Source organism: Herpailurus yagouaroundi, unplaced genomic scaffold (assembly GCF_014898765.1).
Source record: "Herpailurus yagouaroundi ecotype Mexico unplaced genomic scaffold, PumYag 28, whole genome shotgun sequence".
NCBI lineage: Eukaryota > Metazoa > Chordata > Mammalia > Carnivora > Felidae > Herpailurus > Herpailurus yagouaroundi.
In genome coordinates this window covers 101,277,400-101,301,826 of record NW_024412376.1, presented here as the reverse complement: position 1 = coordinate 101,301,826, position 24,427 = coordinate 101,277,400, and the positions used below count along the sequence as shown (strand labels likewise).

General features: G+C 42.5%; 1 protein-coding gene and 1 long non-coding RNA gene across 3 annotated transcripts in view; one reads left to right on the top strand and one right to left on the bottom strand.

Annotated features, from left to right (window-relative positions):
- RASGEF1B (RasGEF domain family member 1B) overlaps positions 1-24,427 on the bottom strand; it is a 563,026-nt gene that overhangs the window by 262,010 nt on the left and 276,589 nt on the right. The window lies entirely within an intron of this gene.
- LOC121033633 (uncharacterized) lies at positions 15,513-24,129 on the top strand. Its single transcript, XR_005792032.1, has 3 exons — positions 15,513-15,992; positions 17,025-17,092; positions 23,430-24,129. It is a non-coding gene; the product is annotated as an uncharacterized LOC121033633 (long non-coding RNA).

The window sequence follows — 24,427 nt, the reverse complement described above, 5'->3', positions numbered from 1 at the left end:
CATAAAAGAATAGAAGACGGAGTCTCTGAACTTTTCATCTAGCAATCCCACTTTGAAGAATCTTTCAGAAACTAAAGCAACAGAACAAAGGGTATATGTGCAGTAGTCCTTCTTGCTACATTGTTTGTAAGAGTAGAACTTAGAAACAACCTACTTGAAGTGTTATACATGTTCAAACAAATAAATGGCAGTACACATTAAATAGTAGTATGCAGCTGTTAAAAATTGACCATAACATCTATGTATGTTTAGGTTTGGATCTAGAAAGATGCTTGCAATAGAACTAAGGTTAATTAAGAAAAAAAAAAAAAAATGAGTTGCCAAATTCTATGTGATGATTTATGAGAAAACAAAGAAACAAATGACATTTCCTAACAGCTATGCTAATAAGAGTCAATATGAATATCGTGCTTACTTTTTCCCAGATATTATTTGTAAATGTATAACGTGCTACTCATTTAATACTCACTACAACCTCGTAAAGTAAGTAAAAGATTGTTATGACTCCCATTTTACAGATAAGGAAAATGAGGCCAAAACAGATTGATTTGTGCAAGGTCACTAGCAAGGGGCAGGCAGGGTCTACATCAGGCAGTGTCACTAAGCTTGACCTCTTCTCTATTCTACTATACAAATTATTAGAGAAGGGTTGGAGATTGCTATTTTTTCTACCATTGTACTGTTGGACTTACTAAGAAATGCGTTATTTCTATAAGTTAAAAAAAAAAGCTCACTAGGAACATAAGGGGGAGAGACCCCAAAGACTCCCAACTCTCCTCACAACAGAAGTTTATACTTCTCCCTCCTCACAAGCAGTGGCCGAAGGGCCGATTTTTCTGAAAGACTTCGTAACCACAGGCTGCGGTCTAGCCAGCTGGTGATTAAACTGCGTGCAAAGCTTGGACATTCATTTTATACAAGACAATGACAATCCACGTTCATAAAAGTCTTTAAAAGCTTCTGAGGACCCGGCCTTGTAGAGGGAGAAGCGGGGAGACAGGAGCTGGGCTTACCAGTTCACGGTTCGTGTTTCAGAACCTGATGGCGCCTCAGAAAGGAAATCCATTATCAGGGAGCACAAAGGGGGCTGCCTTGTCAGGCCTGACAGGGAGCAGACTGAGTGTAACAAAGCTCTGGTGCCTTATTTATGTGGCAGCTCACAGCTGCCGAGGATGGGCCTCCTGTTCCCCGGGAGCCTGCAAGCCACTCAGGAGGTCATTCTCAGGCCTGCTGGGCTGTGTTCATGTGCAAGGATGGGACCCCAAATCAACACCCAGAATGTTCCTCCTTGGATATCCACAGGACTAGCTGTGTCCCAGCTGCCGAGCTGTCTCAGTCCCACCAGAAGGAGCAGCCCGTTTTACCATCTCTCCCCTCCCACTGCATTATTCTTCCTCATACTGTTGATCTCTACCTGCCCCAGCAGGGGTTAAGTTTCCTTTCCTCACCAACACCACCCCTCCAAGGGCTTCCACGCTGCCTGGTAAATGGCACCCGCTTGAGTCATGGAACAGGGCAGCTGGGCTTCCTCAGGAGAACAGAGGCTCATTCAGGCAGAGAACTGCTTTCTTTGAAGGCACAAAGTAGGTGTTCAGTGCATAACCACTGAACAGAGGAATGTGCTGACTTCCATAATCGCTTCTCTGCTGGATGCTAGAGAAGTCTCTTCCAGTCTTTTCTCTCTTCATTCCAAGACTTCTCAGTTTAAGGTATCAAGATACATATGCACATATGGCATTACAACAATTTTTTTTCTTTTTCACTAACAACTACTAACAATTTATAACTGAAATACTAATGGCATGCTCACCCAGGTCCATTCCAAGGAGCTTCACTTGACTAGGCAAGGGGCAGAGTTTTCGAATGCTCATTATGTAAGAGTCAGTGGCGGGCATGAGTACACACACACACACACACACACACACACACACACAATTTAAGAATACAAACATTTACTGAAGTTTTTCTATCAGTAGGGGAAGACAATTTAAAAATTTTAAACACTGGTGGTTTAGAGAGAGACGGAAGAATAATGCTAAAGCCTCTTTCAAGAAAACATCAGTTTCTCTCAGCGGTGACTCGCTTAGCAACAGCCATCCTGGCTGCACACAGAATAGAAGGAATGGCCCTTCAGGCAGTTCCTATTAGAGAGAGAAAATTAGAGGCATGTCCTGGGGCACCTATCATCCTGCTTATTCAGAAATCTGCAGGCCCAGCTTTTCTTCAGAATGACTGTGCACTGCTCAATGTATTGGCTGCCATTTTTCTCTCTCTTTGCAATTTTCTGTCCATTTGCTGCCTCGAAAAGTCCCAGCGAGTGCCAGGTCCTCGTGTGGAGTGGCACTGTCCACCACTCCACCCCACAGAAAGACAGACAGAAGGTGCTTTGTGGGAATGACTTCTGGCCACAGGAAGCCACCACTAATCTAATGCTGAAGACCTTTGGTTTTAAACCACCCATCACCCAGAATCTCCATGAAACTGATTCTCTGATAGGCATTCGTCCAAGGTCCGAAAATAGGGGCATATTCTAATTTGGGGTTGGAGAGGGTGCACGTGTTACCCTTCAAGGACATCTTTTATTAAAAGATTGAAACCCAGTTTCCTGTGGGCAATAGCTCTATGTGGGCAGCCCTCTTTTATTGAACAGGAAACAAAGAACTGCACAGGCATCCGGCTAATTTATCTTCCCCACAATATAGAATGTTCCATCGGTTTTGCAAGTAGATTTATTGAACATATAAGCCCAGAAACATTATTTTTACGGACTCATAAAAACATCAACAGGATCTCCCCTCTTTCTCAGTATTGCTGTCAGTCAGCTTCTTTGGTGGGTATGTAGTGTTCATGGGACCAATACGGTGCATCAGATGTCCGCATATGTCAATCAGTTCCACGGACACAAACTATACCAATAATGCTGGCAAACGGTGCCACAAATGATGAGTGGAAGACTACAGATGTATGGTTGCAAATCCATCAAGGCTATAGAAGAAAAAAATTACCACTCAGTGTGGCCCTCTAAGAGCCAGAGAAATCAACTTCATGTGTGAAAGCCTATTTTGTATAAATGCTAGGGATCGTGGTAACTAGCAACTCTGAATATCAGCTGCTCAAAATCTAGGGTCAAAGTTTCAAGTACTATAAAAAAAAATGGCTTCCTGCTATGTGTATTTCTCTGTTTGTTACTTTGTTTTTGTTTAGATCTATTTCAAATTCTTTTAGGCTCAGATTTCTCTCCTGAATTCCAGAACCATATACCATCAGCTAACTGAACATCTCCAACTGCAGGTCCCAAAGATGCCTTCGTTTCAAATTGTCCCAAACCATACTCTTTGCAGGCCTCCCGAATCTGCTCTTCCTCTGGTGTTCCCCATCGTAATGATAATATCATGGGGGGTGGGGGTGGTTCTACACTAAATACTTGGGTGCTCACCTTGGGCCCTACATTCAATGTACTTTTCACATCCAAGTATCATATGTGGTACCCCCTTATCCAAGGAGGAACGTGTTCCAAGGCCCCCAGTGGATGCCTGAAACTATAAATGGTATGGAACACTGTATACACTATGTTTCCTCCTATATATACATACCTACGATGAAGTTTCATTTACAGATCGGGCACAGCAAAATGTTAACAACAGTAGCTATAACAAAATAGAACAATTATAACAATATACTGTAATAAATATATACTATTAATGTACTAATAAAAATATACCGTTATGTGAATGTGGCCTCCCTCTCTCTCTTGAAAAATCTTGCCGTACTGAACTCCCCTTTCTTCTTATGATGTGAGACAATAAAATGCCTATGTGATGAGATGGAGTGGGGTGAATGATGTAGGAATCGTGATTTAGTGTTAGGCTACTATTGACCTTCCGATGTCAGAAGGAGGATCATCTGCTTTCAGACTGATGTTGACGGAAACGCAGAGAAGGGAGGACTCCTGCACTCTATGCTATTGTGCAGCATAGAGCGGTGGTGAGGTATTCAAAACTCACCTCTACCACATACTAGGTGTGTCCTTGAGCAAGAAACTTAATGACTCCATGCCTCCATCTCTTTATCTGAAAAACACTATAATATTAATAATATCAACCACATGTGGTTACAAATATTCAATGAATGCAGAGTGCTGAGAATTGTCTCTGACAAATGGGGAGCACTAAGTGAATGTTAGCTACTATTAATGACATCTGTTTTTAAATGTTTGTTTATTTTTAAGACAGAGAAAGCACAAGTGGGGAGGGGCAAAGAGAATATCCGAGGCAGGCTCTGTGCTGACAGTAGAGAGCCGGATGCAGGGCTCACACCCACGAACCGGGAGATCGTGACCTGAGCCAAAGACACTTAACCGACTGAGCCACTCAGGCACCCCAATGACATCTCTATACATAGCACATCTTTCATATACAGACTTTCCCTCTCACACTACTCCGAACCATCTTGTTTTCTTCAGACCTCCGCTGCCCCCTCCTTGTCCTTCTCACATTGCCGCCGCCCTGATCTTCCCTGGGGAGGGAAACTGAGCGCTGCCCAGGCCTATGGTTGGGGAACAGATGGGGCAGGGGGTAAGAGTGAGCCATAGAAGCTTCATCTTTCTCCTCTTTTCTGAATATCATTACAATTCAATTCTGACATCTCCATTTTAAACCATATTCTAAGGGGCCCACAAAATAGGTCAATAGCACAGTCTTCTTCTAAGTGCAAATACCTTGGGAAGCCTCTGACCTGATGGACTTGCCCCCTTCCCACAACCCCCAACTTTCTAGAAGTTGCCATGTACTAAATAATGATTTGAGAGCAGAGTTTATATCATCTATCTTTGTACTTCCCAGTATAGCCTGGCCATAACAAGTTTTTTAAAAATGCTCATTTAATGGCTAGTTGGATGACCACTGTTCTGTAGGTCCAGGCTAATTCACTATTATTTGACCAAAGAGCAAGTTAGGACTACAGGATCAAGGTAAAACCAGAGGCAGTCTTGTTTCTAAACTCTCAATACACTAGCCACTCACACGCGCACCTGTAAAAGGAAGAGAATAATGGTTCCTGCCTACTAACACGATAGGTGACACCATGCACCAGTATCTCAACCCCTCAACCAGGAAGACTAGAGGGTGTGTTGGAGTCTCACAGGGAAATGATTCTGGAAGTTGAAGAGACCACTGAATGCATTTACCCATCCAGCAAATACTTACTGAGCACCTACTATGTACCTGGCACTGCCCTCACAGGGGACCAGGACTTCTGCATTGTACGGTTCAAGGGGGTGCTGTTTGTGCTGCTAGGGAAGGCACAGGTTAAGGCCCCGTTTAGTACGTACACGGTGTGGAACAGTATTGGAAGACTGATTCCTTTCAATAAGGAAATTAGTTATCGTTGAATGAAATTTTTCATCGTTATTTCTTCTGACAGTTTGTCGATCATAACATGTCCCTTTCAGTTCACACAATGCTTCATATCTGAACAGTTTGATTTTCTCTTTTAGTCCCACACAGACACATTCACATCTTCTTGAGCACCACAACTAGGTAATTAAGAAAAATGGAGTGTCAGATGCCACAGAAAAAGGATCCATCTTTTAGGGGAAACCAGCTTGCTTTCTGTCCTGGAAAATTGGGTGTTTGAGTGAATAAAGCTCCAGTTAATGTTCTAGGTCCTAAACTGTCATTGACTCATGTGACCTTTGGTGCAATGAGTATCCCCTTTGGGCCGTGAGTTCCTTCCCTTTAATAGGTAATTGATATCCTCACCCCAGGGTTACTGTAAACAAGGTGCCATCTGCCCCTTTAAGACTGATCACCAGCAGCAGAGAGAAGATTCAGGCATTCCTTTAGAATGCCCCAGAGTTTGAAAGGACCTAAAGATTAGGAGAGAGAAATGGCTTTAGGATATCTTGGTTTGCTGTGAGGGAAGAAGGATTCTCCTCTTCTCTTCTGGCATACATGTTTCCCGGCCTGAATTATAAGTTGTTTTATTCAAAATACTCAGAGTGGGGCATCTGGGTGGCTCAGTTGGTTAAGTGTCTGACTCTTGATTTTGGCTCTGGTCATGATCTCATGGTTCTTGAGTTCGAGCCCCACATCAGGCTCTGTGATGACAGCAAGGAACCTGCACAGGATTCTCTCCCTCTCTCTGCTCCTCCTCTGCTCGCATGCTTTCTCCCTCTCTCAAAATAAATAAATAAACTTAAAAAAAAAAAACACTCAGAGCACCATGTCCCCCTTTACATACTCAATTACTACTCATTAATTGCCTATTTTGCAATGGGATGGCAGTATCCATGAAACTCTGGTACTCCACTGTCTCATGGCAATACTGAAGTTATCAGGCTTACAGGTGAGTTTCGTATTTCTCTTTTACATAAATACAAATCTTCTGATGTGCTCTGCAATATAAGAGATTGCTACCCCTGTAAGGTATCTAGAAGGTATTTTTTCAAAACAATAAATCCACTAATTCATTTTTCAAAAAATGTAATTCTATTTTCCTTTAAAATCTACCCCTCCATAATGGAGGAGTGTTTTTACAATGAATTTAGAAATTGCTTTTTTTAAAAAAAGAGAACATTTTGAAAACAGATGTCTGGAAATATTCCCATGATTACGTGATCTTGTTGCCTGAAAACACTATGTCTCACTTAAAATATTCTCTTATCTGCTCTTTTTAAAGATTTACATCTATTTTCAGTCTCTCAAATGAAGACATTTTGTGGGGTTTGAACCTGTTTATTAAAAGTTTAGGGATTTGACATCATCTGATTAGTTTCAAGAGTAACTGATTGACAAATTTAAATGTCATGTGGAAATTAGCTGAACGAGATAAAAAAATTATTTTGCATAATTAGTAAATGAGATAGGAAAATAAAAGAATGTCCTGATTTAGTAAGCCTAATCAAGGATGTTTTCTTAAATAAGATCTTTGGCAGTATGAATGGAATAATGTCTACTGGCCTGCAAAACCTAGCATTAATTTAAAATATATGTAAATATATGTAATAAGTTTCCTCCCAAGTTTTTAAATTCTAGTTAGCCAATATATGGTGTAATATTAGTGTCAGGTGTAGGATTTAGTGATTCAACCCTTACATACAACCCTCGGGGCTCATCACAACAAGTGCAATTTTAGAAGAATCCTAACACATTGGAAAAGCATCTTAAACACCAACACTTAATCAAATCTAAAAGAAATCTAGCTGTTCTGACCACAAAAGTCATAATCCAGAAGCAAACTCCTTTGGTGACTAACCCTGACTACAGGAGCAGCGCACACAGGAGGAAACCTGTGGCTTCTACACTTCTAGCCTAGAAAGTCCTCGCCTAGAGAGTCACAGCAAAGGTCTTTCTTTCATCCACAATGTCCTCCCTTTCCTTGCATGAGAGAACAGAGAACTCAGTACCAGGAGGCGACCTGTCACCGCAGTCAACACAGACCAAAACTGGCGTCACTGACATAGCCGGAGGGGGAATCTGTTGCCAAGGTCTAAGCAGTATCGCAAAGCATCGGGAGTTGTCATGACCCTGACACTGCATAATGATTCCTCCACAGCTCTTCAGGGTGCTGGGAGAGGGGAGAAATCAATGGATGGTTCTTGGAGTCCTCATCTTGGATCAAGCCCTAGTTCCTTCCTCATGTAAAAGTCACTTGGTAATGATTTATCAAGAGTCAAATGCCCTAGTCTGTGTTCCTGAGAATAAAAATCAATACCCTTGTCAATGAGTTTATTCTCTTGCCAGGGCTGATGAACATGGATATTCCCAATTCTTCTCAGAGTTTCATTGCCCCTTGCCTCCCCAACCCCCACACAACCGTTTTTCTTTGTCTCCTCACAAATACAAAGAGAAAAAAACTACTTCTTAAATTTCAGCCTCTATTATGTGAACATCTGTGAGCAAATAAACTGTGAGTGTGGCTTCCATCTCTTTCCCTGCTTGGGACCCCACATTTCACTTCCAACCCATTGAGACCCAGTGCACCTGGCAGAGATGAGTTGGTACTCAGTGGGGTGGCTTTAAATCCATAAATGATTCAAAGGCAATAAACAAAATAAGAACTGAGAGAAGAGACAGTATTTAGGAGATTAGCACCTTAGGCCACAATTTAGGAAATTATTTTTCAATCTCAAAAGAGCTGATAATGCAGGGATGAAATTTTTCCTGAATGTTATTAGAATAATCCTTGTCATTTTCTATTTTGAGTCCACATTAGCTATTATTAATAGTGCTGTAGGAACTTAAGCAAAATGGTACACTGGAAATTCTAATAAGCACTAGAAATATAAACATATATAAATTTTTATTTATTTTCTAAAAGTTGCTTTAAACTTTTTTTTAAACATTTTATTTTTGAGAGACAGAGAGAGACAGAGCACAAGTGGGAGAGGAGCAAGAGAAAGAGAGGGAGATACAGAATCCAAAGCAGGCTCCAGGCTCTGAGCTGTCAGCACAGAGACCGACGTGGGGCTCGAATTCACGAACCATGAGATCATGACCTGAGCCGAAGTCAGACACCTAACCGACTGAGCCATTCAGCTGTCCCAACAAATATAAAATTTTAAATAAGATAACATCTTTGTCTCAGAAAATACATTTCAAACGATCTTGATAATATGTTTTGGAGAAGTTATTTTCCACAGTATGCTCCCAGGCCCCTAGTGCATAAATCGAGGAAACAATAGAGGTACTGAGCACACTCTAGTCTGTTGGGGTCTGGTCACTTTTCCTTTAAGATAAACTTGGAAATTTTCCGGCAGAGCCAAAAATAAGTCACCCTAAATGTCTATAGAGTCAGTGAGGCTCACTCCTTTGCTTCTCAGCATGCTAACACCAGATCTGAAAAAGAAACCTAGGGCTTTGGATATGACAGTATAAATAACCGGTTTCTGAAGATGGCCAGCTTCCGGAGGGCGTGATGTTGTCATCAGGGCAGCGGCCACCTTACGAGGGGTTAGATCCTAATTATCCACCTCCATGTCTTTTAAAGCTTCTTGTAAAAGCAGATACTTTATTTAAAGAGCTATGAAGAAAAATCCTCCAAATTCAGGACTGAGAATCTCCCAATTCATTCTCATTTGTACTCAAGAGTGTCCAAAGGCAGTGTGGCCGTCTCAGACTTGAAAAGATGCAGGGTTCAGCAGAAGGAGGTATCCAGACTGTGCAGGAGCAGCAGACAAGCAGAGTAGCACTGGGTCCCTTGTCTCTGCTCTCGTTCTCAGGCAGTGCTCTCTTATAATAATAATAATAATAATAATAATAATAATAATAACAATAATAATAAAATATATAATATGAATAAGCCTTTCTCTTGTGGTTGGCTTGTGTTCACAAGCATGAGGGGTCACACCATCCATTTGGGTAAATACAAAAGTCTCAAACCATTGGTAGAATCCCTACACGTAATTCCTATTGGGTAATGACTGTAGGAAAATCTCTGTGATTGTTCATTTGTTCATTCATGCCTGCATTTATTAAGCACATATACATGGAGCACTGATCCATGCCAACCACTATTTTTTGTGCTGAAGATCCATCTGTGAACAAAAGAGGCCCCTGTCCTCCTGATGCCTACACTCTAATAAAAGAAACAGAGAACCCAAAGTGAGTTGATAAAGTAATCGCTGAACACGATACATACTATAAGGAAATTTAAACAGAGTGGAGAGGTAGAACATAACAGAAATAACTTGCTTCGTGTGGAGTGTTCAGGGAAAGGTCTTTCTGACATTTAAGGTGACATTTAAGCATTTAAGACTTGAGGCTTGAAAAGGAGCCAACTGTACAAAAGCCAGGGGAAGAACATTCCAGACAGAGAGAGGAGCAGGTTCCAAGGCCCTGAGGCAGCAGAGCACTGAGCCAAGGCCAGGAGCTTAGAGCTGGGAGACAAGAGCCAGAACTTTCAGGGAGTGGTGAGCCCCAGTCAGGCATGCACATTGTATTTTAAGGCAATGGGAAAACCTTGAAGGGTTTTAAGCAAGAAAACGACACAATCTGATTTATGTTTTCACAAAAGCTCTCTTTGGCTACTGAGTGGAAAATGGATTGGACAGGGTAAGGGTGGAAGGATGTTCCACTAAGATGCAAAAGAAGTTAAAACACGGTCTGTGCAACTAAGGCATTCACATCAGATGTGAGACAAAGGCATGTGAGTGGAAGACCGTAGAATGGTACGTGCAGTGGGCTATGTGGACCCAAAACACCATACCAGTACCACGAAGGAAAAATTGGGTTTGATCCTGGCACCTATCAGATTAAACCATGTTAAAATAAAGTCAGGTATGGGGTGCATGGGTGGCTTGGTTGGTTAAGCATTGGGCTCTTGGTTTTGGCTCAGGTTGTCATCTCATGGTTTGTGGGTTCGAGCCCCAGGTCAGGTTCTGTACTGACAGCTTAGAGCCTACTTGGGATTCTGTTTTTCTTTCTCTCTCTGCCCCTCCCTGCTCGCATGTGCTCTAAAAATAAATAAACACATTTAAAATTTAAAATAAAGTCAGATAGATATGTATGATATTACCTTGTATAAATAAGACTGATATTTATGCAAAAAGTAGTACAACTTGAATACCACTGAGCATTTTATCAGAAGACTCTACATATGGAGAAGCAAGAGATTTTGCTAGTGATCCCATCTTGTAAAAAGAGCCTGTTTTAATAGTTTATTTGGAAATCTTTTGTTTGGGACAGGTTCTCTTCTGGCAAACTCTAGCATCAAGCTTTTTTCTGGGTGTAATGAGCCTATAACTCTGCTCCAGTGACGAACGTTGTTGGGGGGGGGGGGTAAAAAAAAAAGACCTTCCCAACTACACAGAAAGATCTACCTAGATCTCAATTTGTGAGTTCAAATCTCTCAAGCCCAGGAGTTTACCGAAAATTACCAAAGTCATTTGTCATTTTCCATCTTTTATTTTAACGTTTATTTATTTTTGAGACAGAGACAGAGCATGAATGGGGGAGGGTCAGAGAGAGGGAGACACAGAATCTGAAACAGGCTCCAGGCTCTGAGCTGTCAGCACAGAGCCCAATGCGGGGCTCGAACTCACAGACTGCGAGATCATGACCTGAGCCGAAGTCGGCTGCTTAACTGACTGAGCCAGCCAGGCGCCCCTGTCATTTTCCATCTTAAATAGCCACCAGCAGTGAGCTCTCAGCTTCAAACAAGCAGTGAAGATCCACATGGGATGAGAGCAGTTAGGAGGTGAGAGAGGGTGTTGTGGTTGAACTGGGAGAAGGATATAAGAGGGAAATTAGGAAGCAAGGATGTCTACCTCCTTTCCCCCTGCACCTTCCCCGCCTATAGCAAGGAGACTGACTAGGATGTGGCAAAAACAGTCTGGCAACAAAGCCGAGGAGGGATGGGGTATGGTGCCAGTCTAGCAAGATGAGGTTCTCCCCTTCCTTCCTTCACCATCTTCACCACCTAGTGCTGGACACATGGTGACAAGCAGGAGTGGAGGCCGTGCGGAAAGCACCACCCTGGACGTCACAGCCTGTGCATAGGTCCAGTCTGGCACTTACCCACTGTGTGGTCTTGGGTTAGCAACTTCTTTGATCTTTAGTTTCCTCATCATAAAATGAAGACAGTACTCCTTCTTAGGTGGTTTTAAAGTTCAAAGAGGGGGGTGATTTGACTCTGCATCTACTTTCCCTTCTCTTCCTGAACCCCACTTGAGAATCTGCACTGGTCTCTGGTGCCAGGAAACCGATTCTCAAAATAGGAAAGAATATCGCTGGCCAAAGAGGCTGTGTGCTTGCGACCCGCTGAGTGGACAGTGGTTACACAGAAGAAACAAACAGATTTATGTTAGATGCTCCGAACTCAAAGATCTCTCACGGTGCTCAAAACCGCAAAGATATGCCTCCCCATTGTTGTTCTGCCATTATTAGCATCTGTCATTTCTCTGACCTGGTTACCTCACCTCTGATAAAGGATGAACAGATATTCATACCTTTGCAGATTCCCTTTCACTTCGCAATGACGTTTTTTAAGTTCCTCATTATTAATAGTTTTTATGATGGACATCAATATAAATCCCATTTAAAGAACTCTCTTAAGTTCATTTGATTAACCACCAGTCCTTTCGTATTTGTTAAAGCTGGTGCCTACAGCAATTGACAATGAAACACAGCACATGCGTGCAATCCTGTTAGCTGAAGGAAATTTTCTACCGATAGTACAATTAGGCACATATCTTTCAGAGGGTTCCCAGGGACCTCAGAGCATTTCCATGGCTTTTTATCCTCAGTTCTCCCGGGATGCATTATCCTCAATTAACTGTTCAATCTCACTGAAGTCACGTTCCAAACCGAGACTAGCCCAGGCAAAATGCTTAGTCCCTTTTCTCTGTTAGCAATGCAGCCAGTGCAGACTATAGGAATTTGAGCCTTGGTGCCACGATTTACAAATGATCCTGGGCATGGTACTAACTCTGTAAAATGGAGACAATATTAGCATCTACTTCATTTGGGCTGTTACGAAGAGGAAATTAATTAATACCTGTAAAATGTTTAGACCGGTGCCTTGGCACACACGCAGCTCCCAGGGAACGCTAGCTATTATTACTAGACAATAAGGTGAAGAGACTTGTGTCCCCTGTCGAGTATGGACAGCTGCATACAGCACAAGAAAACGCTGTACGTGGCCCCCTGCCTCCCCTCGACCATAAATCTCAAGTAATAAATGATGTTCATTTTGAATGCTTGATTCAAAACAATCTGTAAATATACACTTTTGTAAGCATCCCAGACAAGCGTCCGGGCAATGCGTGTCTTCCACACTCAGGATGGCCTATCTTGGGGCTCTCACCCTCTGCCCTCAGTACAAGAAATGAGAATGGCAGGCCAAGGTGTGCCGGGAGCGCTCCCTCCCTGAGTGACAGCTGGTGCTGTCAAAAGTTGTTACTGCTGGTGCGCACAGACCTTCTGGCAAAGCCGGGCGGAACAGAAGAACCGCAGTCTCCCTGCCCACCTGTCAGCCTTGTCCAGGAACAGCAGAGAAATTTGCTCTTTTCTTCCTTCAAAGGCTCCAGCAAGCCCCAGTGCCTTCATTAATGCTAGCCTCTTCAATCCTGGCCTGCCTCCTCACCCTCCCTGAATACATACTCTCCAACCTATTCTTCCAAGAAGGGGATTAGCCCAATTAATCTCTGGACAAATGTCAAGGAGTCTGGGGGAGGGGGCGCCTTTCAAGTGCCTCGCTCCAAACAGCGAGGAAGACCAGACATGCGCTGAGGCCGCACGGCACACGGGTGAGCCTGAGCAGCTGCCAGCACAATGGCAGTGAGGTCCTCTTAATCTCGGGCTTAGCCACCGAGGGGCTCGCTGTCTTGCCAGGCTGCCCGGACAGACCACAGGCACAGGCATGGGAGCTCTGCTCTCACCATCTGGGACAGGAGTCGTGAAGGACGGAGGCTGGACTGGAATCCATTTTTGAAGCAAGCACTTCCCTCCTCTCCTCTCCTCTCTCAAGGATCTGTATCCCACTCTCCCCCTCTCCCCCTCTCCCCCCCCTCTCAGCCCACCACCTTCCCCACCAAAGCAAATGAAAATTTCCTAGGTTCAAAGCAGGAAATTGAGAAGGCAAAAAAGCTGTCATCAGGGGAGCTGTCAGGAGGGTAGAAGGGGAGGGAATTCTCATCACACACACACACACACACACACACACACACACACACACACAGTTATTATTCTACCCAAAAACCATAGGTTTCACTGGCCTAGTCCACAGAACTTTGGGGAAAGTCCTAGGAGTATCTCTCTCAGTCTCCCTCTCCCTCCCTCTCCCTCTCCTACTCCTTCTCTCTATCCGTAGCCAGCAAAACCTCTTAACCAGCAGGCTATTAAACAACACTTCCACATGCTGCAGTCCAATGATTCAGTAATTAATTTTCATAATGATGATCTGGAAGGACTCCTAGAGCCCCCTGGAAGATCCTAGAATTATTTCCACCCCACTGGTCGTGCATATGCTTTGGGTGGAACAGTCAGCCTGGGTGTCTCATCCCCGGCGGTGCCACTTACTGGCCATGTGACCTTGGCGGGTTACTTAACCTCTGCCTGTCATCTGTAACATGGGGATACAAAGTTTATTGAGAAAGGTAATAGCTAACACTCTCGTTATGAAATGTGTCCTATGAACCAGACGCTGTGATAAATGATTTACCTGAATTATCTTATTTAACCCTCACAACGACTGCTGAGTTGATATTAAGTCTATTTCATTATAGTCTCATTTGTTCAACATTAGCAATACATGTACGCCATCTATAGTGACTGTTAACCAGAATCTCTGGTTAATGGAAATACCTTATTGCCTCGCTCTGTTAGATGACAAAGACAGTCTACTTCAGAGTTACAATTATCATCTAAAACTCTGGTATTATGCTTTTGAAATCAGAATTTTTTGGGGAGAGACTGTAGAAAGACAATATGACTAATACAATAAATATAACACACTGATTTGGGGCAGCATCCTGCAACTGAACACATTAAAATTTTGGTAAAAAATATACAAATATTCTCCCTAAGAGGACAAAAAGAGCTTCACATCATCTCAAAACAGGTTTTATTGCCAAACCTAGATCAAGATAGGTAAAAATGTTGCCATCAAATGAGTTAGGAAAGAAAAAAATAGACTTATGTTGTTTTTGTTTGGGTTTCAGAATTTCAGATAAGGGATTGTGAACTTTACTACACAAAAACACCAGATAAAGAAGCAAAATGCTCGTCTCAGTTCGGACAGTACCTGCTGTGTGATCTTGGGCAAATCACCAAACCTCTCTGGTTTCAGATTCATCTACAAAATGGGTGATTACTACTGCCTCCCAAGATATGCAGAAGTAGCTATGAAGATCAAATGAGATAGAATTCATCAAAGCATTTTGAAAAAGTGAAGTGTTTAGGGAATTCAAGCTGCTTATTATCTTTTAAAGATTATTATAGTTTTAATTATGCACTACGGTTTCCTGTTTGTAAGGCAGAGTATTGCCTGCACAGGAACGGTTCCCACTTAAATCTCTTTCTTGCTTCTTGACATCAATAAAGATCAGCACATGCATGATGACTGCACTACGGCAATCTTTTTCTGGCTTAATCTGTAAGAATCACCTCCAGGAAGTAATGAAAAGCTGCAGTCACTAAACACCCAAAAGACCTTTTGTGCTTTGAGAAGCAGGCTGTTCAAGGGTCAGGTTGTTCCTAAGTCGATTTCACAACTTTTTGTAAAAATCTGCTCTTGTCTCCCTTTCTGTACGGTGTATGGAGAGAGCACCGGCCTGGGAGTCTTACCGCTCACCCTCACCTCTAATATTCTATGTGATCTAGGACACATCACAGCACCTCCTTAGACGAGCACCAAGTCAGCTGTGCCTAGTTAGACCTTGGATGGCAAAAAAAACAACAAAAAAAACCAACCAAAAAAACCCCCAGCTTAACTGCTGCTATTTGCTAGTCTCCCCGCCCCACAACAGAAGGTTTTCTTCTCTGGGTATTCAAACCCTGCTTGTCCCTACCACACACTCCTGGCTCGCCGATGCTGTCTTTGCACTGATGTCAATCCCCTGCTGCTGATGTCAGCCCAGCTGTGACAGCTGAGTCCAATGCCACCCACAGTTGACCTGGTGAGTCACATCTGCCTGCTTTCCCCTTGCCAAAGACCCCCTCAGAAGCCCAGGGCAGAGCCCATGACCTGCTTCGCTCTTTGCATCTCTATGCTTTTTGAGCTTGAGGAGTCTCCATGGCTGGGTGATTTGTCCCATTAGCCATGGTTCTATAAAATTAACCGTGAATGTTCTCCAGTGTCCGTGGCAACCCTTCTCCCAGGGAGCAATTATGACTATAAGCTATCCTCTTTTGATGTTAACTTGTGGAAACGGAGCCTTTCTGGCCACTAAAATGCAGTGGGGCTGGTGTCTCCTAAGAAAGAAAATGTCCTAAATGCTCTCTTCCATAGAAAAGGAAGACACACAGAGGAACCCTGACTGTATAATAAAGCTGGTAATTATTCTCAATAACTGAAGGGCATTCTGTGGTGGAAAACCCCAAGGTCTATGACATGTATGGAAGTGGGAGTATAAATGTAACACAGAGAAAACTCAGAAGCTGAACTTTATCCTCAAGGAGGCTGCAATCTAACAGAGGAGACACATCTATAAAATAGATGATTATATTACTTTCTACTCACTATATAAAATAATATGTAGGGACTATGATAAAGATAGCCACAGGTTGCTATGGGAAATCTAACGGTGCTTAACCCATCCTGGTCCAGGGAAGGCCTCTTGGAGGAGGTGACTTTTTTCTTTTAAGTTACTTAAACTCTGGATCTCAGTTTTCTCATTTTTAGTGTAATTTAGAATACCTAGATCTACATTTGTGGTGAAAAATCCAGCATATAGATTTAAGTTACCATAGCATTCTTAGCTCAGTAAATAATAGTTACTCAACCATGACCTTCTGGTCTTTCATATGGATGTAGAAGCTAATGTTCTTAAAGCACAAAACCCTTTTGGGGGCACCTGGTGGCTCAGTCAGTTAAGCATCCAACTCTTGGTTTTGGCTCAGGTCACGATCTCATGGTTTGTGAGTTTAAGCCCTGCACAGGGCTCTCTGCTGCCAGCATGGAGCCTGCTTCAGATCCTCTGTCTCCCTGTATCTCTGCCTCTCTCTCTTTCTCCGTCTCTCTCTCTCAAAAATAAACAGGTAAACATTAAAAAAAAAAAAAAAAGAAAGAAAGAAAGAAAGAAAGAAAACCCTTTGTACCCAAACGTCCCACCAAGAATTTCTTGGCATATGTCATTTCCTATTGTTGTTTGAAGACATCCCAGAGTCTGAAGATGGACTGATAATTGTTCTGGTCTGAAGACAGACTGATAAATGTTCTGAGCAGCTTTGTTTTTCAGTAACTTCCAGCATACAAGTTCTTTGAGGTCAGAGAACAAGCTGGGTTTCTAAATACACTTTTTTCTTTCTCCCTCTCTCCTCGCCACCGTGTCTGGAACTCTGTCATGGTTCTCTTTCGACTGGAAGAAATATGTTAGTGCTCAAAACTTGTACTGTGCAGTGGCTGCCCAATGGCTACAGAAGACAGCAGTAAGGTAACTAAGTAGATTAAGTGGCTGGGAGCTAGAAGACTGAAGCAGTTTTCACACCAAATCAATTATTCAACACGTATTGGCTCTGTACGAGGTAGTGCGGCAGATGATCAAGAATAAGAAATAGTTCTTCTCAAGGAGTTTGTGATCTACTTGGAAAGACAAGGCTAATGAAATTGGAGAAATTAAAGCGTAATAAAACCCAGTAAAATGAAGAAGTACAAGATCATGGGAAGTAGGCACACCGTAAGAGTTTGAAGGAAAACAAGTTACTTAGGAGGAATTGGGCAGCAAGTGGCACTCAGGCTGTGAAAGATATATGGGGAGGATTTGAACAGTGCCAGTGTGGGTGCAGGTGAGAGGACCAGCAGAAGTGAGGACAATGAGGTAAGAAAAGGCAGGCATGAGATCACGCCTCAGGGCAGCACATAGACCAGCCCTATTGCAGGGCAGGGGAATGCGAGGTATGAGAACCACCCTTCAAGGCTTGCTCCTGACCCCAGGTGAATCTGAGGGGGTTAATTACCTCACCCCTTGCCGGGCCCTGGACAAATTCTTACCCTTTAAGGATATTCTAGAAATCTAAAAATACTGTCGAGCCCTATTGATTTTTGCTATCCTAAGCATCCTTCAGTGTTTTCAGACCACATACATTCTAGCCTGTGATTTATTCCTATAAACAGTCTAAAAAATTAAGTCTAAAATTATGGCAAAGTCCAAAGCCTTTGATCTTACATGTGGCACTTACCAATAATTTAAGAGTGTCCATATCATGATTCTGAGTTAAACTCAAGATGAGGAATAAAGTTCTCAGGAGTGGTCAGAGCTTGGTGGCTCCATGGATCTACTGAGGACTCCCAAAGGAACAAAGCTTTAGTAGTCACATAAAAGGGCTTTTTTTTTTTTTTTTTTAATGTGCTGCTTCAAGGCCTAATAATTCCATTTCTGGACACATGCAGGATATTGACCCTCAAAATCATCCTGCAATAAGTCATCAATCCAACTGAACTAAAACAGGGCTGTGGCAAACCCCATTATGATACTGATGATCCAAGAGGGATCACCTCTATAAAAAGGGGTTTACCTTTCCTAGAGAATTATGAAGGTACCATAACATGACAATAGAAAAGGTACATATGAACTTAGAAGTGCTAGGACTTTGATTTCATTGGTAGATTTATACTATTGAGCTTAATATTGTGATATATATTGGGGCACCTGGGTGGCTCAGTCAGTTGAGCATCCAACTCTTGATTTCAGTTCAGGTTATGATCCCAGATTCGTGGGATCAAGCCCCGCATCGGGTTGTGCAAAGTGTGGAGCTTGCTTGGGATTTTCTCTCTCTTTCTCTCTGTCTCTCCCTCTGCCCCTCTCCCCCACTTGTGCATACTCTCTCTTAAATAAATAAGTTAATTACTTAATTAAATTTAAAAAGAAAAAAAATTGTGATATATAGCCTATATGGTCCTTTGTTTCCACACACATACACACATGTATATTTATACTGAACCCTATCAGTTAGGGCCTAAACAAGAAAGAAGAAATTAGTTTATTTTTAATGCAGAGAACTGATTTTACAGGTGATGGAATCTGGAAGCCAAACAGCAGGCCATGGGGCAATCCAAAGATGAGTAAGGGCAGGAAATTCTACCATCCCCTGGCTAGAGAGACCAAGGGAAGGGATAATGTTAGTGGAAACTAGAGGCAGAGCCACCAAGTGGAAGCTAGAACCATGGCCGGACAGTCCCATGGGAGCTAGAGCCATAGAGAAGGCACAGCCCAAGGCAGAGAAATGGAAGAAATACCCTGACTTCTCTCCCCACTGCCACCCAACATCTCTACCAGTGCCTCCCAATGCCCAAACCCAAGAAGAAACCACTGGACAGGAAATGCTAGGAATAGCAGCTGCTGGAGTCAGTCTTCTGCAATACAGAACACAACACAGGAAGGGTGAGATGGGATCCAAGGTCAGTGGGGCCCGAGACCTACCCAGGACTCCACATAATTACCATGAGGATTAAATGAGGCATCATATAAATGCATCCATCACAAGCCTCAGATATAGTGAGCTTTCAATAAATGTTTGTTTAATAATACAGCATCGTCCGCATGGAGGGCCTGATGACTCACAACGTTACCAAACCTATAGGTACAGAGGCTGCTTATTATTTTTATTTTTCAGAAATAGATTTTTAAAAGAGAAAGGAAACTTCAGCAAAAATGTATCACCACTTTCCAAAGGAGAAGCTGCAGATGGTATTTATGATTTTCACTGAAGCATCTCAGTTAAATTAATTACTTGTCTATTAAATTCTTAAACTGGCAGCTCTTATTTTCTAATGTGATCACTTCATGCAGAAACCAACAGCCAATTAAATCAGAACAAATGACTAGCTGATCTCTAAGGTTGCTTCTGACTCTACCGTCTAAGATTACTCAGTTACATCGATGGCAAAATGATGAAAGGATGTGAGGTAAGTTCTGCCCTGAGTCAGTTCCAAGTGTCATCTGAATCAGTATCAGGAATATATGTTCTTCCAAAAATCTCAAATACACACTGGGCAAAGTAGAAGGTATTTTAATTCTCTCAGCTTTGAAAGAGCACTTTTCTAAGGTGATTTACTTGAGAAATGCACTTTTCTATGCTATAAATGGACACTGAAGAGACCTACAGTTTGTTTTAGGTTTTTTTCTGTTCATCATGCAAACATTTATGTGTTCTGGATATAATTCGGTTTGGGTTTCTTCTTCATGAAGTAACTGGGGAACAACAGTTGGTGACTAGTGATGTTCTCTACAATACAGGGCCATAATAATAGGTCTTATTCACGTGGTGCTTTTAATTCAGGCCTGGTATTGTTCTAAACACTTTACATATATAGACTCATTTAATGTTCCTGACAAATTTATGATGTAGGTACTGTTATAGTTGCCATTTTACAGATAAGGAAACTGATGCAGAGATGTTACACCTTTCTCTGGTCACAAAACTTATATGTGGGAAAGCAGAGATCCAGCCCTGGCAGTCTAGCTCTAGAAACTATGCTCTTTCTTAATCATGATGCCATACTGAGAAGGAAAAGAAAGGATATGCACATTCTTTTTATTTTTTTTTTAATGTGTATCAATTTTTGAGAGAGAGAGAGAGAGAGAGTACAAGTGGGGAAGGAGCAGAGAAGGGGGAACAGAGGAACCAAGGCAGGCTCTGCACCAACAACGGAGAGCCCAACATGGGGCTCGAGCTCACAAACCGCGAGATCATGATGTGAGCCTAAGTCAGATGCTCAACTGACTGAGCGACCCAGGCGTCCCAAGAAAAGATTCACACATCCTAACAAGGAAAATAATGGGTCATTCTCCTCTCACTTTTATAAGGATACCTTTCTGGACTGGCTCCCACCTACCCTGCCCGCCTTACCTTGTCCACCAATCCCTTCTCCCCACTCCAACCACGAAAGGCTTCCATTCATTCTCATTCTCCCCAAGCTCCCACCCGCAAGGCCCTTGCAGTGCCATTTCCTCTGCCTCAAGTGCACATTTGTCCCGTTTCAGCTGGTGAAGCTCTTTTGTGCCCTGGATCTCCAAGCAAGCTCTCCCTGGCTACTTTAAACTCGGATTATAGGCTCCCACAGTACAGAACGCCTCTCTTTCCTAGCCCCTATTAGAGTTACAATTTGACATTTTGTTTACATGATTTGTGTCTGCTTAGCTTCCTAGAGTATCCCCAGTGTCTGGAACATAATGCAGGTTCAATAAATACTTATTGACTGACTTATTGATTAAAATTTGTCTGCTCCCTAGACTGGGAGCTCCATGAAGGAGGAAACCATGCGTGTTTATGCTTCTGCTGAATCCTCAGCACCCAGTTAAATGCCTGGCACATAGATGATACCTCTGGGGAGATATGTAAACTAGAGAACAGCTTTATTATCTTTATGGCAATTATTGAAATTTCCTATGACCCTTTTTTTAAAAAAATAAACCTTTGATTGTGATGATTTCCAAACCTCAATATGGCCAGAATACAGAGATTTCACCACTCTGCCCATGTGCCCTCAAATCAGTGCCGCTGAGTCTACTCCCATGGCCATCCCTCGCCCCTCCAATGTTCACCCTGGACTGCCCATGTATTTCTAACAAGTCCAATTCTTGGGGCAGGGCGGGGGAGAGCAATTGCCAAAAAGCAAAAAGACTGACCCAGACAACTTCCCACAACTTAACTTTTCTTTAAGTGAAAAGAATGATAAAGAAGCCTCCCTCCTCTTTCTCTGATGGTCCATAGGATGGTTTTCCATGGCTTTGGGACCTGTCATCATTGTCATAGCCCCTTTTGAAAGCTATAATCGCCTGCTGTCATTGCGCTCAATCATTACAACTGAAAGAAATCAGAGCTCTCTACCTCGATTTTAGGATATGGCAACCTGCCTTCCCCATATCAGTAGGAGGCAGAACTTGGTCACTCAGGGTTGGAAACCATCCCTGACCCCTGACCCAAGGGAAGCACAGGTCTTGGAACGCTGGCATTCCAGTGTGGAAAGGTTACTGACCTCTGGCCTGGAAAGCATGCAGCCGCCTCAACCCACTGCCGGAGTCAGTGATTACGGCAGATTCCTGTCACTCCTCTCTTCTCCAAGCTAAGACTGTCTTGGAAATAGCTAGACAGATAAAGGAACTGCCAGCAAAAACTAGAAGGCAATCTTTTTACAAAAAAAAAAAAAAAAAAAGACCCTTTAAATAAGCCAGATACAAAAATCATACTATATGATTCTACTTATATGAGGTACCTAGTCAACTTCATAGAGACAGAAAGTAAAGTGGTGGTTGCCAGGAGGTTAAAACGGGAAACAGAGTTATTGGTTAATGGGTACAAAGTTTCAGTTTGGGATGATGAAAAGTTCTAGAGATGGATGGTGGTTATAGCTGCACAACAGTGTGAATATACTTAATGCCATTAAGCTGTACATATAAAAAATGGAAATGTTATGTTATATATATTTTACTCCATTAAAAAAAAACAGGAGCTTTATAGGGCTTGGCCTGGACATTTTAATATCTTTCAATCCTTTCCTCTATTTTCTGGCCAGCAATTCCTAAGGTTAAAACAAGCAAACAAGAAATCTGTAAGACCTTTCCTCTTGAGCGATTTCCTTTGTCATATTTCTACTACCTCTCAACATGGAGGCTTTACAAAAATGAATTATTGGGACCTCATGAAGATAAAGAGCTTCTGCACAGCAAAGGAAACAATCAACAAAACTAAAAGGCAACCAACAGAATGGGAAAAGATATTTGCAAATGACATATCAGACAAAGGCCTACTATCCAAAATCTATAAAGAGCTCACCAAACTCCACACCCAAAAAACAAATAATCCAGTGAAGAAATGGGCAGAAAACATGAATAGACACTTCTCTAAGGAAGACATCCAGATGGCCAACAGGCACATGAAAAGATGTTCAACGTCGCTCCTCATCAGGGAAATACAAATCAAAACCACACTGAGATACCACCTCACGCCAGTCAGAGTGGCTAAAATGAACAAATCAGGAGACTATAGATGCTGGAAAGGATGTGGAGAAACGGGAACCCTCTTGCACTGTTGGTGGGAATGCAAACTGATGCAGCCCCTCTGGAAAACAGTGTGGAGGGTCCTCAAAAAATTAAAAATAGATCTACCCTATGATCCAGCAATAGCACTGCCAGGAATTTACCCAAGGGATACAGGAGTGCTGATGCATAGGGGCCCTTGTACCCCAATGTGTATAGCAGCACTTTCAACAATAGCCAAATTATGGAAAGAGCCTAAATGTCCATCAACTGATGAATGGATAAAGAAATTGTGGTTTATATACACAATGGAATACTATGTGGCAATGAGAAAGAATGAAATATGGCCTTTTGTAGCAATGTGGATGGAACTGGAGAGTGTTATGCTAAGTGAAATAAGTCATACAGAGAAAGACAGATACCATATGTTTTCACTCTTATGTGGATCCTGAGAAACTTAATAGAAGCCCATGGGGGAGGGGAAGAAAAAAAAAAAAAGAGGTTAGAGAGGGAGAGAGCCAAAGCATAAAAGGCTCTTAAAAACTGAGAACCGAGGGTTGATGGGGGGTGGGAGGGAAGGGAGGGTGGGTGATGGGTATTGAGGAGGGCACCTTTTGGGATGAGCACTGGGTGTTGTATGGAAACCAATTTGACAATAAATTTCGTATTTAAAAAAAATGGAGGCTTTAACATGATGATTTCCTTATCAATCAGACTATGCTGCCAATACAAATAACCCCAAAATTCAGTAGCTTCAAATAACAAAGGATTACTTCTTGTTCTCTCTACATAGCCCAAGCAGAACCATAAGAAGATTTCCTCAGGGACCAGGGCTGATGGAGCAGCACCCACCATGCGAGCAGAAAGGCAAGCCTTGCAACACTTGGCCTTCAGAGCTTCAGCTTCCTGTCCATGTGCACCTGGCTGGCCAAAGCAGTCATAAGACCACGCCTAATTCAAGGGAATTGTGGGGAAGTGCAATTCCAACAAGTGCCTGGAGGGCAAGCAAGCTGTGGAGTGCCCTGTGAACACTACAATGTCCTTCTGACCACTACAGCCTCTTTCTAGGTTTTGCTCATATCTTTGCATTATTTCCAAAATTCATTTTAGTGATAACTTATAGTATAGCGTAATATATGTAATTATACAGATATCATTATATAAATTATGATATATATTATAACCAGAAGGAAACAAAACCTGGTCTCCCCATCAAAGGACATCTCCAGCATTCAGCCACATGCTTCTTGCCCATGGTTCAAGGAGAGCGGCACATGGCTGCTCTGCCAACCAATGAATGAGACTGAGCATCGCCTCTTCTCCTCACCTTCTCAAGTCCGGTCGAATCTTGAGCCCAGAAATTAGAAGAGCCCAACAGCATAAAAAGACTTTCTGCCACCTGCTTTATTTGAGGAGGTTAAAAAAAAAAAAATTGATCTTGGCATCAGAGGAATACAAGACTCAAAAGGAAATAAACTGATCTTTCAGATTTATTTATTCTAGGCTTTCTGGCCTCAAAAGACCCTGAGGAGGTTGAAACAGATTTTAGATGTGCTAGAGATTCCATAAATTCACATGGACAGCCTTCACCTGCTGATACTGTGAGTTCAAGTGCAGAGACCCAGGAAAGAGTCCTGACCATTCTATAATGGCCAGATACACACCACTGTGACAGAAGAGCCATCCCATCTAGGCCCTCAGAAGAACATGGCAAGCTTAGGCAGTAAACCCTTACACTGAAATGACAAGATTTCTCAGAGTCTAGGCATCACATTAATGTGCAGGATAGAA